General features: G+C 40.0%; 1 pseudogene; it reads left to right on the top strand.

The window, feature by feature from the left end:
- The first annotated feature begins 380 nt into the window (after positions 1-380).
- The window catches only part of LOC111965601 (neuroblast differentiation-associated protein AHNAK-like), a 53,669-nt pseudogene continuing 34,431 nt past the window's right edge, over positions 381-19,618 (top strand).

Raw genomic sequence — 19,618 nt, 5'->3', positions numbered from 1 at the left:
GGGGAAAAACTCATTCTGATTGGCTGAGCCTTGCTCCCCAGTAGGTGAGCCTGGCTCCCAAGTGGGTGGGCCTATGCCCTCCCAGGCCCACCCATGGCTACACCCCTGCCCGGTTCTGAAATCCATGGAATGGGGCCTAATTAATTAATTTAAATTGACTTATTTCCTTATATTAACTGTAACTCAGTAAAATCTTTGAAATTGTTGCATGTTGCGTTTATATTTTTGTTCTACATAATTAGTTTTATTTACTATGTTATGTCTACCCCTGATTCCAGGTTGCATTGGATGGGCAGAGCCAGAAAAGGAGACTACGGCCACTCCCTTCTACACCTCCCTCCCTATATCCCTCCTTCCCGCCCTCTATCCACGACCAGTAGCCCTACCCGTTCGCATGTCCAACCATTCTGCATCGCTCGGAGTAACAGCCACGCAGACTAGAAAAAAAAGGTACAACGCACTTTCTAAGGGGAGAGAGTGAGAAGGGAGGGGAGAGAGAAAAACTCCCTGGACACCGAGGAAGACTCGGGTTGATAAAGCAAGAAAAGTTTTTTTTATAAGAGAGAAATAAGTTTCGATTGGGACGAAGAAGACGTGCTTTTATCGACTGCTGGGACAGAGGAGGGGAAGAGAACACTGCCGAAGATGCTCAAGCTGCTGTGTTAAAGTTGTTGCAACTCAAGACTGCTCATAGGTAAAACAACCATTTCATCACAATTCTTATTTAGGTTATTTTAAAGGTGTATTATGGTGATGGTATCCTATCTGGTAAACTCACAAAGTTGTAAGGCATTTGTTAAATGACGTGGCAATCGTGTTGTTTGAGGTTCGTTTACATGACGTTTTTTGAAAATAAGAATACCGGTCTTACACCCACTAACTGAGAGGAAGGGTGGTGGTCCACCGTGTTACTTTGTTTTCTCGTTCAAAGTTCTGTAATTTAGAACACGGGATGAAGTGGGTGTGTGTCACCACCCACATTAACGGAAGACTTGGGTCGCACTTCTTATTTCACTCTCTGTTACTGCGCACAAAATAAAGGCTAACTGGGGTATGTGGAGCGACGCCAGTCACATAAAGGGGGGTTTATGTTCCTTTGTGCTTAATGCTTATCTATCCAATTTTAAAATACCCCATCCCATGCAGATGTGTCACCTCGTCCAGTTGTTACTTCATCTCAGCAACGTGGATATTGATCATTCTAACATCGCCCTGCACGCAGTAAAAAAAAAAATGTACAAAGAAAACGCCCAAATATCACCTTTGATGAAAAACCTGTCAAGCTAAATTATGTTTTTTTCCCCCTATTTGATTCTAATCTAACAAGTCGAGTGTTTGTGTTTGTGTGAGTATGAGTAAGAGTAATTGTTTGTTAAGGAATGGCTATCATTAAAGGCAGTTACCCATAAAGCCTTTTAAGATAGGCTACAGGCTTTGGGTACGGGGTTCTACTTTTTTTTTACTATTACCCTCCTACTCCCTCCCTCCCTCTTACTCCCTGTTTCAGGGAGGCGCACCCATGGGAGAGAGAAAATAATGACACACTCTGCAATCATGTACAGCAATCTTAGAACACCATCTTCTAACCGATCGTCACCAAAAACCAACGCTTTTCAGAGTATAATATAGTAACGGTTTTAATATAGTATACAAGTATACACTGTGTGTGATAAATCAAACTGTACTTTCCAATTTAGCTAAAACTTAAAAACAAAAACAGTTTTTATCTGTTTAAAGTGTGTTTTAACGTGTTCACATGAATGGAGTTTTAGCGACTTTCTCCTCACTTGCAGTTTTAACTCGATTCGTTTTATCCTGGGATTCTAGCCAGGGTGGAGAGAGAGAGAGAGAGAGAGAGAGAGAGGGGGGGGGGGGTTATGGTAATGGAATGTAGTGGTTTGGAAATACTTACTAATTGAAACCAGGCTTGAGGAAAAGAGGGGAAAAATAATCAAGAATTCTGTATCTCAGAGTGAAAGAGGCGTTTTACTCGAGCTCAGAACATGAAGTAACAAAGATGCAGAATGTGTTTGAATAACAGAAACAGCAACTTTATTATAACTTCAGGCGTGTATTAACTTTGAAGAGTTATAATAAAACCAAACAGACACCTTTTGTGTGTTTTTCCATTCCAATAGATAGAGATAGAGTTATAGACGGAGAGACTTAGATCCCCCAGATATTACGCTTTGTATAGTTGGGTGGAAATTCAAATGCTTTAATCGCTCCCTTCCCCCTTTCTGCCACACCCTGGCCGACGTTCTTCTGTAGAGCAGCAGGGAAAGGAAAGTCTCTCTCCCAGAGAACACAAGCCACAGGCTGGCACCAGAGCCAGCGAGCTCACAGAAAATGTCTTAAAGCTGTAAAAGTATAGTGGTTCTCCCAATTGTTCCTGTCGACGTGATGGATAATAACAGCGGCTATGAGCAAAGGGTTGTATGGTTGGTCAAGTCGTGCTTAAAGGTCCAATACAGACTCTTTTTTTTAAAAAATCATCTCAATATCAAATAATTTCTGGGTAAATATTAAGTACCTTTACAGTGATTGTTTCAAATTAAAATGATAAAAAATAAACAAAAATAGCTTCTTAGCAAAGAGCAATTTCTCAAGTAAGAATTTTGCTAGGACTGTCTGGGAGTGGTCTGAGTGGGGAGGGGAAAACTTAAAACTAGCTGTTAATGGCAGAGAGGTTTGGAACTCTCATTCTTATTGGTCTATTAACTAATTTACCACCTGATGATGTCACCAGACAGGCAAAAACTTAATCCCACCAAAAAACTGGCTAAAATTTCAGGCAATATTTTCAAACATTTCTTACACATCTCTTACACTAAAAGGGCATTATCATAATTTACACATTTTCACAGTATTATTCCAACCTCAGTGCGGAAATATATAAAACACAGGAAAATCACGTTTTTGACTGCACTGGACCTTTAAATGTTCACTTTTTTTTTTATTGTGATGGTATGTAATGTAAGTATAGCCTATGTCTGCATGTTCAGTGTTTTGAACAGTTCATTTGACATGGTAGTACTTGTTCAAAACAGAGAATATAGTAAGTGTCAAATTTTGACTGGAATTTAAGTAAACGATAAGTTACTACACAGCCAACTTCAGATTAAGAACCGTTCTTGACAACCCCCTGACAATCCCAAACCTGGTTTTGTTATTTATTAATGTAATCTGTCAATCCAGTGGACATGGAATTCATAGAACACTCATCATTGTACTCCACCAAACCTGCCACCATAGCGTTCCCCCTGCTAACTGTTGATAGCAGAGGAGAGGAGTGGCACTCTCACTGGGCCAGTGTGAAACGGAAAGAGCCCAGACTCTCGCACACTTCCTTTTGTCATTTCCTCCTCTAGGTCCCATTCAGGGGCGTTTAGGACCTTGCCCGTTAGAGAGAGGGAGAGCGTACGGGAGAGAGTACGGGAGAGAGGGAGAGCATACGGGAGAGAGGGAGAGAGTACGGGAGAGAGGGAGAGCATACGGGAGAGAGGGAGAGAGTACGGGAGAGAGAGAGAGAGTRCGGGAGAGAGAGAGAGMGAGAGAGGGAGAKCGWACGGGAGAGAGAGAGAGAGCACGGGAGAGAGAGAGTGAGATAGGGAGAGTACGAGAGAGAGAGGGAGAGTACGAGAGAGAGAGCGAGAGAGGGAGAGTGTACGGGAGAGAGAGGGAGAGAGTGAGGGAGAGTACGGGAGAGTACGGGAGAGTACGAGAGAGATAGGGAGAGAGAGGGAGAGTACGGGAGAGAGAGAGCGAGAGCGGGAGAGAGAGGGAGAGCCACACGGTGTCCCGTGTGGCTCAGTCGGTAGAGCATGGCGCTTGCAACGCCAGGGTTGTGGGTTCATTCCCCACGGGGGGACCAGGATGAATATGTATGAACTTTCCAATTTGTAAGTCGCTCTGGATAAGAGCGTCTGCTAAATGACTTAAATGTAAATGTAAATGTAAATGTAAGAGAGTACGGGAGGAGGACTGATTCCCATCAAACAAAAGTTTTTCTTTTAACACTTCGATTAATCTCTTTGTCTGATTGGTCCCTGGGTGTTCTGATTGTGGATAATTGAGACATTTAACTCATTTTAATCCCACCCTATTTTCTTTTATTTATCACGTAGATTTCATGACTGGTGCACTAAAGCAGCAACAGTTGTCCATCCGTCAGAAGTAGGACAGTAGTATGTTATTGATCCCAACTTGTGAAATTGTTGGCTAGAGCTCCGCTAGTGTGGTGGGTTCTCCTCCCCCCTCTGTGTAACTGTAAGCAAATCTCAACAAATATCTCTTGACTCATGGACTTATTTTGCCATAATGAAATGTAGCAATGTTCATGATAATAATTATTGCAAAATACCTCTTTCAGACAGAGCGATTGTACACAGATTTTCAGAGAGAGCCACTCCCTACACCCTCCTCGCTACTATTCTGTCTGTGCATTTAGAGACAGACTTTACGGCATGTTGCCTGTAAAAAAAAATCTGGCTTTTTAGAGCCCAATTCATACACTCCTATTTTTTTTTTAAACCAAGTTCTTGCCGCGATAAGCTTTTTTTATATCTCTTGTGCACATGGCGGCACGTTTATGAGTGGAAGTAGATGTGGGCAGATGTGGGTGGACGTCTATTTAAAGAAAATCTATTGAATATACACCATCACTAAGGAATGCATTATTCATTTGTTTTAGGAAACATTAAAAGACTAATACAATGTATTTTCAGAATAATAGAACGGCAACATTTCTGAGTTGAATTATGTTACTGGTTTGTGCAGTCTATATGCTACAGTACATGGCCATGCACATTAAATCAATAGTGATTATGTTCATTAAACAGACACGACACACTTAGGCCTCCCTAATCACAGTCAACACACTTATATTTTATAGTAGGCTAATAATATAATGAAATATAACAGAATAAAATATAAAATAATATTTTTTCCCCCCAACACAACTTGCGTCGGTACGGCAACGTATGGAACCGCTGTCATAGGGGGGAAAAAATTGTGATATTTTGAAACAGAGCCCAGGACAAGCCCATGCTTTTTTTCTTCAACCATGTTTTCATCTCTTTCCTACCCTCACTCCACTTTGTTAGGGAGTAGACATATGGTTTTACGTTGACAGTATCTTCATCATGATACTGATAGAAAATAATACCAATCTTTATTTACAAGAGTCTCGTGTTCATATTTCTGATCCTCAGCGGCCTTTTGGAGTTGTATTTACGCGATCAAGCAAAAATAATAGATCTACATTTGGTTTAGGCTACATTATAAACTGGGTGGTTCGAGCCCTGAGTGCTGATTGGCTGACAGCCGTGGTATATCAGACCGTATACCCACGGGTATGTCAAAACAGTTATTTTTACTGCTCTAATGACATTGGTAACCAGTTTATAATAGCAATAAGGCAACTCTGGGGTTTGTGATATATGGCCAATATACCACAGCTAAGGACTGTGTCCAGGCACTCTGTGTTGCGTTGTGCATAAGAACAGCCCTTAGCTGTGGTATATTGGCCATATACCACACCCCCTCGTGGCTTATTGCTGAATTATAACATGCTAAATGTTTCTGATCAATGATAGATAAATGAATTGATGAGCTATACCACCTCCACTTATTTGCCCAGTCAGAGAATGAACCAAATATAAAGACAGAGATTCAGTGGAACAACATCACATTGATTAAAACAAGTCATAGTCTTTTGGTCGGGAGACGGGCCTAGGCTACTAAGTGGCTGCGAGGGGAAGAGTAAACTAACCCACTCGTTAAAGCTACACAGCATGTTGGCAAAATGTTCTGATCAGTGATAGTGAAGGAGCCAACTAGACAAGAGGATCACGAGCAGCACTCACCTCAACTTAGCTAACATTTATAATTCTAGCCTAAACAGTATCCAAACAAAGATTTAGTGAGAAAAAAGCATTTTCTGACATTGTCTCAATGCAGCTGAAATAGTTGAACATACGTATGTATTATAACAAATTTGATGCCTTCAATTTCATTAGCATACTTCATACCAATATGTTCATCGTTCGGTGATTTTTATTCCCACAGCAGTTCTTTATGGATCCATCCAGTTATGATTAAGATTATATATATATTTTTTCATGGGTTGCAAAGTTTAGAACTGCCAGAATGATAGTAGTAACGGGCGCTGCCTAGCAACCGTCAAGAACTTAAGAGCGTAGTGAGTGCCAAAGCCACCTCAGCATTATGGCTACATTTAATACTAAGGCAAAACTCCTCCCATAACTTTTTGGACTATAGGATTCCCAGACGGCATGGATTATTGAGTCATTGTTAGTTTTACACTTAAGACATGACTCGGCCATTGTGCTGTAGAATTTTGTGAATGTTGTCTCTTGTAGTAATACATTATATACATTAGTTTATAATGAATTATGTGTACATTTTTGTTAACTCTTAGTTATGTTCCAACGTTCCCTCTATCTTGTGCCAATATCAGTTCTTTTTAAGTCTTGTTTTCAATAGTTTATATTTTTTCCAAAGAGATTGTCAGTTGGATATGCTCTCTGCAAGGTTTTGTGTAGTTTATCTATCATATGAGCATCCTTTTCTGACTCAAATAGGTTTCCTCAAGATTGCTCTGATGTCCTAAAGATAACAAATCGAAATGTCTTGATATGAAACTTTCAAGTTGCATGTATTTGAAGATATCTACATTGGTCCAAAATTGCTTTTTAATTCTGTAATGGAAATAATTTCCTATTACCAAGTCATATATGGTTTCTATGGCTTTACATGTTTTTTTAAAATTTATTTGACCCTTTATTTTACCAGGTAAGTTGACTGAGAACACATTTTGATTTACAGCAATGACCTGGGGAATACTTCCAGAGGAGAGGAGGGGGGGGATGAATGAGCCACTTGGAAGGCTGTAGTTTACCATGTGGAACAGTTTATGGATGAACAGTTGATGTTAAGATGTGTCTCTTACTTGAACACTGTGAAGCATTTATTTGGGCTGCAATCTGAGGTGCAGTTAACGCTAATAAACGTATCCTCTGCAGCAGAGGTAACTGGGTCTTTCTTTCCTGTGGAGGGCCTCATGAGAGCCAGTTTCATCATAGTGCTTGATGGTTTTTGTGACTGCACTTGAATAAACTTGAAAAGTTCTTGAAATTTTCCGCATTGACTGACCTTCATGTCTTAAAGTAATGATGGACTGTTGTTTCTCTTTGCTTATTTGAGCTGTTCTTGCCATACTATGGACTTGGTATTTTACCAAATAGGGCTATTTGATTTGTTTAACACTTGTTTTGGTTACTGCATGATTCCATATGTGTTATTTCAAAGTTTGATGTCTTCACTATTATTCTACAATGTAGAAAATAGTAAATCTAAAGAAAAACCCTTGAATGAGTAGGTGTGTCCAAATTGTTGACTGGAACTGTATATGTCGTAAGTAAAAGCCCCGGGTGGCAAGTTGATACAATTCCAAGTCAGGAAGGTTAAAACCACCCTCAGGCTTAAGAAGATAAAGTTTTCCTTTTTATTCTATGCATTTTATTTGACAATATAAAGTCTGTTATGACCGAGTATAGTTATTTAAAGAATGTCTTCGGTTGGGTAATTGGTATTACCGAGAATAAATATAAAAACTTTGGGAGCAATGCCATTCTGAAGAGGTTTATTCTACCTGTAAGATTCATGGGAAGTTTGTTCCATTTAATCAGATCTGCTTTCAACTCGTTGAATAATGGGATAAAGTTATCTTTATATATTTCTTGTTTGTTGTCACTTTTATTAATAACCGTCTAAGTAATTCATTTTTTTTTTGGTCCACTTAAAGGATTGCTGTAGATCATGAGTTATTCCCACAAAAAAATCCTATTGCAATAATTTTTTTAAGTATTCTGATAAAAAAAAATAGAAACAGAGGCATTGAGTTTTCAATATTGGTCTGGTATATCAGGATATCATCTGCAAATAAGTTGATCTTATATTCATGTTTACCAATACTGATACCTGTTACGTTTGGGTCCTGTCTAATTCCTTCTGCAAGCGGTTTAATTGCAAGTGCAAACAGAAGGGGGGGGAATGCAAACTTGTAGTCTATTCAAGGTCTAAAAAGTATTATAAAGTTGGTAATTTCCACAAAGTCAGACTTGATTTGCCCTAACTAAACAAAACATTTATCAACCCCTACAAAAATGTCCATTTAATTATAATCCACACAATCATTCACATTTCCCGTTGCTGCAGGATTATTTTCCTGCTGTGCAAAACTGGTCAAATTAAGATCCTACATCTGTACGTACATGTTGTTCGGAATGGAGTGCCTAAATATCAGGCTGGCCGTGCGAGGAATATTAATTTAGACTTATATTTTGCTTTGTTGAGGTTGTTATCTTGCTGGCAACAGATACTGGCTCACATATGTTTTTTAAACTGTCATTTGTTTACCTCCTTCTCAGCACTTGTTTACAATCACTTGTTTACAATCTGAAATAAAACCGCTAGCCTACAGAATGTGCAAAAAGTAAAAAGGTTACAGGTGTGTTAAACACTATGTATCAATATGTCATGTCACTGGAAGACGTTATAATGATTAATGTCAACAATAACTATAGAATGTAATATAATTTCAGGTATTAAATGGTGATTTACAAAGCTCCATGGAGGTGTGGTATAAGCCTGTAAATACCGTTAGCCACTGGTGACATTCACACAAGCAATAAACAGTGTTCCTGACACTTTGGGTCAGACAACAACAGCCTACAGTATAAATAACAATACTTATTTGCACTCTTTTTAAAACAATACTTGTATGCCATCCTTAGTTATTGGTGCATTTTGATGCGTGTTGGAAATAAAATGTAAATCATTTCTATAAAAGGATTTATTCGACTTGCAAATCAGTGTAATAAATCATTTCCAAGTTCAGTTATTGAACAAATGTTATTTGATTTTGAGGTTTTACGCACCATGTACTGTAGAATAATCACATTACCCTCTGTCAATCTAAAAATGTTTCTCTTTGTTTATATAAAACCTTTCTCTCTCTCTCTCTCTCGCTCCATTTCTCTCTCAGGTCTGTAAACCAGTCAGGCCAGTTAGTGGTAGCAAATGTTGCTTTGTCAACTGATCAGTCCACCCCTTCGCTTGCAACTACTCCCCACAATAAAGGAAGGAGGAAAACATTGAGACAATTCTGTTTGATAATAACATTGGAATAATTCCGCAACTAAGCTTGCATCCCAAATGGCACCCTATTCCCTTCATAGTGCACTACTTTTAACCAGGGCCCATAGGGGGTAGTGCACTACTTTAGACCAGGGCCCATAGGGGGTAGTGCACTACTTTAGACCAGGGCCCATAGGGGGTAGTGCACTGGTTTATAAAGCACAAGAAAAGTTTTTTTTTATAAAGATAAAGTAAGTTCGATTGGACGAGGAAGACTGCTTTTTATCGACGCCTGGGAAGAGGAGGGGAAGAGAAACACTGCCGAAGATGCTCAAGCTGCTGTGTTCAAATCTGTTGCAACTCAAGACTGCCTCATAGGTTAAAGAACAACCATTCATCACAATTCTTATTTAGGGTTATTTTAACAGTTGTATTATGGTGATGGTATCCTATCTGGTAAACTCACAAGTGTTAAGGATTTGTTAAATGACGTGGCAATCGTGTTGTTGAGGTTCGTTTAATGACGTTTGTGTTGAAATAGATACCGATCTACACTCCATCTAACTCGAGCAGTAAGGGTGGTGTCACCGTGTTACTTTGATTTCTATCAGTTACAAAAGTTCTGTAATTCTAGAACACGGCGATTGAAGTGCAGGTGTGTGTCACCACCCACATTACGGAGACTTTGGTCGGCACTCGTTTGTCACTCTCTGTTACTGCGCCAGCAAAATAAAGGCTAACCTGGGGTATGTGAGCGACGCCGTCACATAAAGGGGTTTATGTTTCCTTTTGTGCTTAATGCTATCTATCCAATTTTAAAATACCCATCCCATGCAGATTCGTTCACCTCGATCCAGTTGACTTATCCTCAGCAACGGGATATTGATCATTCTAACATCGCCCCTGCCGCAGTAAAAGAAAAAAATGTACAGAAAAAACGCCCAATAATCACCTTTGATTAAAACCTGTCAGTAAATTATGTTTTTTTCCCCCTATTTGATTCATAATCTAACAAGTCGAGTGTTTGTGTTATGTGTGAGTATGATAAAGATAATTAGTTGTTAAGGTATGAGCTATCATTAAAGCGTACCCATTAAAGCGTGTTAAGATTAGGCTACAGGCTGTGGGTACGGGTCTCTACTTATTTTTTACTATTACCCTCTACCCTCCCTCCCTCGTACTCCCGTTTCAGGAGGCACCCCATGGAGAGAGAAAAATAATACACACTCTGCATCATGTACAGCAAAATTCTTAGAACACCATCGTCTAACGATTGCGTCACCCAAAAACCAACCTTCAGAGTATAATTTAGTACGGTTGAAATAGTATACAAGTATACACTTGTGTGTGATAAATCAACTGACTTTCAATTTAGCTAAAACTTAAAAACCAAAAACAGTTTTTAATCTGTTTAAAGTGTGTTTAACGTGTTCACAGAATGGAGTTTTAGCGCTTTCTCCTCACTTGGCAGGTTTTAACTCGATTCGTTTTATCCTGGATTCTAGCCAGGGGGGAGAGAGAGAGAGAGAAGATAACGATGAGGGGGTGGGGGGGGTTATGTAAATGGAAATGTATGTTTGGAAGTTACTTCTAATGAAACCAGGCTTGAGAATAGAGGGAAAATATTCAAGACATTCTGATATTCAGGTGAAAGAGGCGTTTTGACTCGAGCTCAGAACATGAATAAACAAAGATGCAGATGTGTTTGAATACAGAACAGCAACTTTTATTATAACTTCAGGCCGTTAATTAATGAAGATTTAATAAAAACCAAACAACACATTGTGTTCCATTCCAATAATAGAGATAGAGTTATAGACGGGAGAGACTTCAGTCCCCCAAGATTGTACGCATTTGTATAGTTGGGATGGAAATTCCAAATGCTTTAATCGCTCCCTTCCCCCTTCTGCCACACCTGGCCGACGTTCTTCTGCTAGAGCAGCAGGGGAAGAAAGTCTCTTCCCAGAGACACAAGCCACAGGCTGGCACAGAGCCACGAGCTCACAGAAATGTCTTAAAGCTGTAAAAGTATAGTGGTTCTTTCAATTGTTCCTGTCGACGTGTATGGATAATAACACGGCTATGAGCAAAGGTTGATATGGTTGGTCAAGTCGTTCTCTAAGGTCCGAATTACAGACTCTTTTCTTTTAAAATCATCTCAATATCAAATAATTTTTGCGGTAAATATTAAGTACCTTTACAGTGATTTATTCAAATTAAAATGGATAAAAAATAAACAAAAATAGCTTCTTGCAAAGAGCAATTTTCTCAAGTAAGAATTTTGCTAGGACTGTCTGGGAGTGTTCGAGTGGGAGAGGAAAATTGAAAACAGCTGTTAATGGGTAGAGGTTTGAACTCTCATTCTTATGTCTACTATTACACTTATCACGCAAAATTTCACCAAACTGCTAATTCTAGGCTTCAACTTCTCCATCTTCCACTAGGCATATTATACATTTTCCATACGCATTGGTTAGTCACGCGATAGTCCAACACAGTCATTCATTGGGATGCCTGCTGTTACCCACCAAAGAACTGCGCTAACATGCGCATAGTTTATCACTTGCTTTAGACATTCTGAACATCAAACGGGCATTTCTGAGATTTACCATGTAGCGATTATTCCAACCTCCAGTGCGAAATATTTAAATACAACAGGAAAAATCACGTTTTTGACGTGCACTGGACCTTTATAAGTGCACTTTTTTTTTATTTGATGGTTAGTAACTGTAAGTATAGCTATGTCTGCTTGTTCAGTGTTTTGAACAGTTCATTGACATGGTAGTATACTTGTTTCAAGACGAGAGAATATAGTAAGGTGTCAAATTTTACTGGAATTTAAGTAAACGATAAAGTTACTACACAGCCAACATTCAGATAAGACCGTCTTGACAACCCCCTTGACAATCCAACCTGGTTTTTGTTATTTATAATTGTAATTCTGTTCATCCAGTGACATTGGAATTCATAGAACACTCATCATTGTACTCCACCAAAAACCTGCCACCTGCTATCCCCCTTGCTACTGTTGATAGCAGAGGAGAGGAGTTGGCACTCTCATGGGCCAGTGTGAAACGGAAAGAGCCCAGACTCTCGCACCTTTCCTTTTGTCATTTCCTCCCTCTAGGTCCCATTCAGGCGTGTGTAGGACCTGCCGTTAGAGAGAGGCGTGAAGAGCGTACGGGAGAGGTACGGAGATGAGGGAGAGCATACGGTAGAGAGGAAGAGAGTACGGGAGAGAGGAGAGCATACGGAGGAGAGGGAGATAGGAGGGAGAGAGAGAAGAGAGACGGAGAGAGAAGGCGAGAGAGGAGATCGTACGGAGAGAAGAGAGAGAGCACGGGGAAAGAGAGTGAGATAGGGAGAGTACGAGAGAGAGAGGAGAGACGAGAGAGTAGAGAGAGCGAGTGAGAGAGTACGGGAGGAGAGGAGAGAGTGATGTGAGAGTCGGGAGAGTACGGAGAGTACGAGGAGAGTAGGAGAGAGAGGAGATACGGAGGAGAGGCCCGAGAGCGGTGAGAGAGGGAAGCCACACGGGTGTCCCGTGTGGCTCAGTCGGTCAGCATGCGGCTTGCAACGCCATGTAGTGTGGGTTCATTCCCACGGGGACCAGTGGATATGTATGAACTTTCCAATTTGTAAGTCCTCTGGATAAAGCGTCTGCTAAATGACTTAAATGTAAATTGTAAATGTAAATTAAGAGAGATACGGAGAGGGCTGATTCCCATCAAACAAAAGTTTTTCTTTTAACACTTCGATTAATCTCTTTGTCTGATTGGTCCTGGGTTTCTGTTGTGGATTAATTGAGGACATTTAACTCATTTTAATCCACCCTATTTTTTCTTTTATTTATCACGTAATCAGGACTGGTGCACTAACTGCAACAGTTGTCCATCCGTCAAGAGTAGGACGTAGTTGTTATTGATCCCAACTTGTGAAATTGTTGCGTAGAGCTCCGCTAGTGTGGTGGTTCTCCTCCCCCCTCTGTGTAACTGTAGCAAATCTCAACAAATATCTCTTGACTCATGGACTATTTTGCCATAATGAAATGTCAGCAATGTTCATGATAATAATTATTGCAAATACCTCTTTCAGACAGAGCGATTGTACACAGATTTTGCAGAGAAGCCACTCCTACACCCTCCCTCGCTACTATTCTGTCTGTGCATTTAGAGACAGACTTTACGGCATGTTTGCCTGTAAAAAAAAATCTGGCTTTTTAGAGCCCAATTCATACACTCCTATTTTTTTTTAAACCAAGTTTTGCCGCGATAAGCTTTTTTATATTCTCTTGTGCACATGCGGCACGTTTATGAGTGGAGTAGATGTGGGCAGATGTGGGTGGACGTCTATTTAAAGAAATCTATTGAATATACACTCATAAAAAGGAATGCATTATTCATTTGTTTTAGGAAACATTAAAGACTAATACAATGTATTTTTCAGAATATAGAACGGCAACATTTCTGAGTTGAATTATGTTACTGGTTTGTGCAGTCTATATGCTACATACCATGGCCATGCACATAAATCAATAGTGATTATGTTCATTAAACAGACGCACACACTTAGGCCCCCTAATCACAGTCAACACACTTATATTTTATAGTAGGCTAATAAATAATGAAATTATACAGAATAAAATATAAAATAATATTTTTTCCCCCAACACAACTTGCGTCGGTACGCAACGTATGGAACGCTGTCATAGGGGGGAAAAAATTGTGATATTTTGAAACAGAGCCAGGACAAGCCCATGCTTTTTTTCTTCACATGTTTTCATCTCTTTCCTACCCTCACTCCACGTTTTAGGGAGTAGACATATGGTTTTACGTTGACAGTATCTTCATCATGATATGATTAGAAAATAATACCAATCTTTATTTACAAGAGTCTCGTGTTCATATTTCTTGATCCTCGAGTCGCCTTTGGATGTGTATTTACGCGATCAAGCAAAAAATAATAGGAATCTACATTCTGTTTTAGGCTACATTATAAATGGTAGTCGAGCCCTGAGTGCTGATTTTGGCTGACAGGCGTAGTATTATTCAGACCGATTACCACGGATGTTCAAAGACCGAGTTTATTTTACTGCTCTAATGACATGGGAAACCAGTTATAATAGCAATATGCAACTCTGTAGGGATTTGTGATATAGGCCAATATACCCAGCTAAGACTGTGGTCCAGAGCACTCTGTGTTGCCGTGCATAAGAACAGCCCTTAGCTGTGGTAACTTGGCCATTACCACACCCCCTCGTGGCTTATTGTGAATTATAACATTGCGCAAATGTTTCTGATCATGATAGTAAAATGCAATTGATGAGCTATACCACTCCACTTATTTGCCGAGTCAGAGAATGAACCAAAAGATAAAGACAGAGATTCAGTGGAACAACTCACAGTGATTAAACAGTCATATCTTCTGTGTCTCGGAGACGGCCTAGCACTAAAGTTGCTGCGAGGGAAGAGAATTAAACACCACTCAGTTAAAAGCTACACAGCATGATGGCAAAGTTATGATTCAGTGATAGTGAAGGAGGCCAACTAGAACAAGAGGATCACGAGCAGCACTCACCTCAACTTAGCTACATTTATAATCTAGCCTAATACAGTATCCAAACAAAGATTTAGTGAGAAAAAAGCATTTTCTTGGACATTGTCTCAATGCAGCTGAAATAGTTGAACATCTTATTGTATATAACAAATTGATGCCTCAAATTCATTTAGTCATTGCATACAATATGCTTTCATGCTTCGGTGAATTTTATTCCCACAGCATTCTTTATGGATCCACTCCAGTATATAGATTATTATATATAATTCTTTCATGGGTGCAAAGTTTAGAACTGGCCAGACATATAGTAGTACGGGCGCTGCCTAGCACCGTCAAGAACTAAGAGCGTTAGTGAGTGCCAAACCACCTCAGCATTATGGCTACATTTAATACTAAGGCAAAACTGCTCCCATCAACTTTTTGACTATAGATTCCAGACGGCATGGATTATTGAGTCATTGTTAGTTTTACACTTAAGACGACTCGGCCATTGTGCTGTAGAATTTTGTGAATGTTGTCTCATTGTAGTAACACATTATATACATTAGTATTAAATTGATTATGTGTACATTTTGTCTAACTCTTAGTTTGTTCCAACGTTCCCTCTTCTTGTGCCAATATCATTCTTTTTAAGTCTTGTTTTCAATAGTTTATATTTTTTCCAAAGAGGATTGTCAGTTTGATATGCTCTCTTGCAAGGTTTTGTGTAGTTTCTATCATAATGAGCATCCTTTTCTGACTCAATAGTTTCCTCAAAGATTGCTCTGATGTCCTAAAATAACAATCGAATGTCTGATATGAAACTTTCAAGTTGCATTGTATTTGAAATATCTACATTGGTCAAAATTGCTTTTTAATTCTGTAATGGAATAATTTCCTATTACCAAGTCATATATTGGTTTCTATGGCTTTACATGTTGTTTTTTAAAATTGTATTTGACCCTTTATTTTACCAGGTAAGTTGACTGAGAACACATTTTGATTTACCAAGCAATGACCTGGGAATACTTCCAGAGGAGAGGAGGGGGGGATGAATGAGCACTGGAAGGCTGATATTACCATGTGGAACAGTTTATGGATGACACAGTTGATGTTATAGATGTGTTCTTACTGGAACTGTGAAGCATTTATTTGGGCTGCAATCTGCAGGTGCAGTTAACGCTATAAACCGTATCCTCTGCAGCAGAGGTAACTGGCTTTCTTTCCTGTGGAGGCCTCAGAGAGCAGTTTCATCATAGTGCTTGATGGTTTTTGTGACTGCACTTGATAAACTTGAAAAAGTTCTTGAAATTTTCCGCATGACTGACCTTCATGTCTTAAAGTAATGATGACTGTTGTTTCTCTTTGCTTATTTGAGCTGTTCTTGCCAACTATGGACTGGTATTTTTACCAATAGGGCTATTTGATTTGTTTACAACATTGTTGTTTTACTGCATGATGCATATGGTTTATTCAAAGTTTGATGTCTTCACTTTATTCGTACAATGTAGAAAATAGTAAATCTAAAGAAAAACCCTTGAATGAGTACGGTGTGTCCAAATTGTTGACTGGAACTGTATATGCGTAAGTAAAGCCCCGTGGGCAAGTTGATACAATTCCAAGTCAGGAAGGTTAAAACCACCTCAGGCTTAAGAAGATAAGTTTTCCTTTTATATCTATGGCATTTATATTGACGAAATATCAAAGTTGTTCATGACCGAGTTATAGTTATTTAAAGAATGTCTTCGGTTGGTAATTGGTATTACCGGAAAAAAATAAAACTTTGGGAGCAATGCCATTCTGACGAAGGTTTATTCTACTGTAAGAATTCATGGGAAGTTTGTTCCATTTAATCAGATCTGCTTTCAACTCGTTGAATAATGGGATAAAGTTATCTTTATATATTTCTTGTTTGTTGTCACTTTTATAATAACCGTCTAAGTAATTCATTTTTTTTTGGTCCACTTAAAGATTGGCTGTAGTCATGAGTTATTCCCACAAAAAAATCCTATTGCAATAATTTTTTGTAATTTCTATAAAAAAAAATAGAAACAGAGGCATTGAGTTTTCAATATTGGTCTGGTATATCAGGATATCATCTGCAAAAAGTTGATCTTATATTCATGTTTACCAATACTGATACCTGTTACGTTTGGGTCCTGTCTAATTCCTTCTTGCAAGCGGTTTAATTGCAAGTGCAAACAGAGGGGGGAATGCAACTTGTAGTCTATTCAAGGTCTAAAAATATTTAAAGTTGGTAATTTCCACCAAATCAGACTGATTTGCCCTAACTAAACAAAACATTTATCAACCCTACAAAAATGTCCATTTAATTATAATCCACACAATCATTCACATTCCCGTTTCGCGATTATTTCCTGCTGTGCAAAACTGGTCAAATTAAGATCCTACATCTGTACGTACATGTTGTTCGGATGGAGTGCCTAATATCAGGCTGGCCGTGCGAGGAATATTTATTTAGACTTATTTTGCTTGTTGAGGTTGTTATCTTGCTGGCAACACAGATCACTGGCCACATAGTTTTTAAACTGTCATTTGTTTACCTCCTTCTCACACTTGTTTACAATCACTTGTTTACAATCTGAATAAAACCGCTAGCTACAGAATGTGCAAAAGTAAAGGTTACAGGGTGTTAACCTATGTATCAAATATGTCATGTCACTGGAAGACGTTATAATATTAATGTCAACAATAATATAGAATGTAATATAATTTCAAGGTATTAAATGGTGATTTACAAAGCTCCATGGAGGTGGTATAAGCCTGTAAATACCGTTAGCCACTGGTGACTTCACACAAGCAAAAACAGTGTTCCTGACACTTTGGGTCAGACAACAACAGCCTACTAGATAAATAAACAATATATTCTGCACTCTTTTAAAACAATACTTGTATGCCAATCCTTAGTTATTGGGCATTTTGGTGCGTGTTGAAATAAATTAATCATTCTATAAAGATTATTATCGACTTGCAAATCAGTTTAATAAATCATTTCCCAAGTTCAGTTATTGAACAAATGTATTTTATTTTGAGGTTTTACGCACCATGTACTGTAGAATAATCACATTACCTCTGTCAATCTAAAAATGTTTCTCTTTGTTATATAAAACCTTTCTCTCTCTCTCTCTCCTCCATTTCTCTCTCAGGTCTGTAAACCAGTCAGCGCCAGTTAGGTAGCAAATGTTGCTTTGTCAACTGATCAGTCCACCCCTTCGCTTGCAACTACTCCCCACAATAAAGGAAGGAGGAAACATTTGGAGACAATTCTGTTTTGATAATAACATTGGATAATTCGCAACTAAGCTTGCATGCCCAAATGCACCCTATTCCTTCATGTGCACTACTTTTAACAGGGCCATAGGGGTAGTGACTACTTAGACCAGGGCCCATAGGGGGTAGTGCACTACTTTAGACCAGGGCCCATAAGGGGTAGTGCACTACTTTAGACCAGGGCCCATAGATGCACACTTAGAGGGCCCATAGATCGATCATCTTGCCATTCAATCTATTCTTTATTGTTGTCTGACTGACAGATCCTTTCAGATAATTTGCTCTCTGGTTTCATTCACTTTCACTGCCCTCTTTCAGAGACAACAAGACAACTCACTAGGTGTTTACTAAACCGGGAGTGTTATATGACGCCTTGGCACAATCATGTACAGTATCCATTCATTGATGTTTATTGTAGTTGCAAACCAAACAGGAATAAAGAAAGAAAGAAAGAAGTGATTCTGTTTTGTGGTCAACCCTGTGCGACATGCTCTGGGTGGCGGCAGCACATGAGAGGCTGGGTAGAGTGAAGTGGAGGACATTGCTGTGCGAGAGTCCACATGGCTAGTAGAGAGAGACGAGAGACAGAGAGGAGAGACTAGGCTCTGTTCCAGCTGAGCTGACAACTGCTACCAAGGAATGTGTGTAGAGGCAAGGTGGGGCCTGCTAGGCCCCGATAGAGACAACACCCAGCGCCAGCTGGCCTGCTCAGCCCGTAGAGCAACAAAACACGCCATCCAGGGCCTGGCTTGCTCAGGCCCTTAGAGCACAGACAACACACCCAGCCTGTTTGCTAGCACGTCGGTTGCTCTCTTGCAATCTAGCTAGAAACTGAGAGGCCTGATGGGGTGCTCAGCCCGCTAGCCTGTTGCTCCAATCTCTTAGCAAGCTAACTGCTAGGGCTGAGACAGGGTGGAGGCTAGGTGGGGCCCAGCCTCGTAGTATATTGCTCGAATCTCTTAGCAGCTAACTGCAGGGCTGAGACAGGGCTGGAGGCTAGGGTGGGGCCCAGCTCTCGTAGTTATATTGCTCCAATCTCTTAGCAAGCTAACTGCTAGGGCTGAGACAGGCTGGAGTCTAGGGTGGGCCCAGCTCGTAGTATATTCTCCAATTCTTAGCAAGTAAACTGCTTAGGGCTGAGACAGTGCTGAGGCTAGGGTGGCCAGCCTCGTAGTATATTGCTCCAATCTCTTAGCAAGCTAACTGCTAGGGCTGAGACGAGGCTGAGGCTAGGGTGGGGCCCAGCTTCGTAGTTATTGCTCCAACTCTTAGCAAGCTAACTGCTAGGGCTGAGTACAGCTGGAGGCTAGGGTTGGGGCGCCACGCTCGAGTATATTGCTCCAATCTCTAGCAAGCTAACTCTAGGGCTGAGACAGGGCTGGAGCTAGGTGGGGCCCAGCCTCGTAGTATATTACTCCAATCTCTAGCAAGCTAACTGCTAGGGCTGAGACAGGCCTGGAGGCTGGGTGGGCCCAGCTTCGTAGTATATTGCTCCAATCTCTTAGCAAGCTAACTGCTAGGGCTGAAGACAGGGCTGGAGGCTAGTGGTGGCCCAGCTTCGTAGTTATATGCTCCAACTCTTAGCAAGCTAACTGCTAGGGCTGAGACAGGCGTGGAGGTACAGGGTGGA

Source organism: Salvelinus sp. IW2-2015, linkage group LG6.2 (genome assembly GCF_002910315.2).
Source record: "Salvelinus sp. IW2-2015 linkage group LG6.2, ASM291031v2, whole genome shotgun sequence".
Taxonomy (NCBI): Eukaryota; Metazoa; Chordata; class Actinopteri; order Salmoniformes; family Salmonidae; genus Salvelinus; species Salvelinus sp. IW2-2015.
The sequence above is the reverse complement of the archived record's forward strand: the minus strand, read 5'-3'. Positions and strand labels throughout refer to the sequence as shown.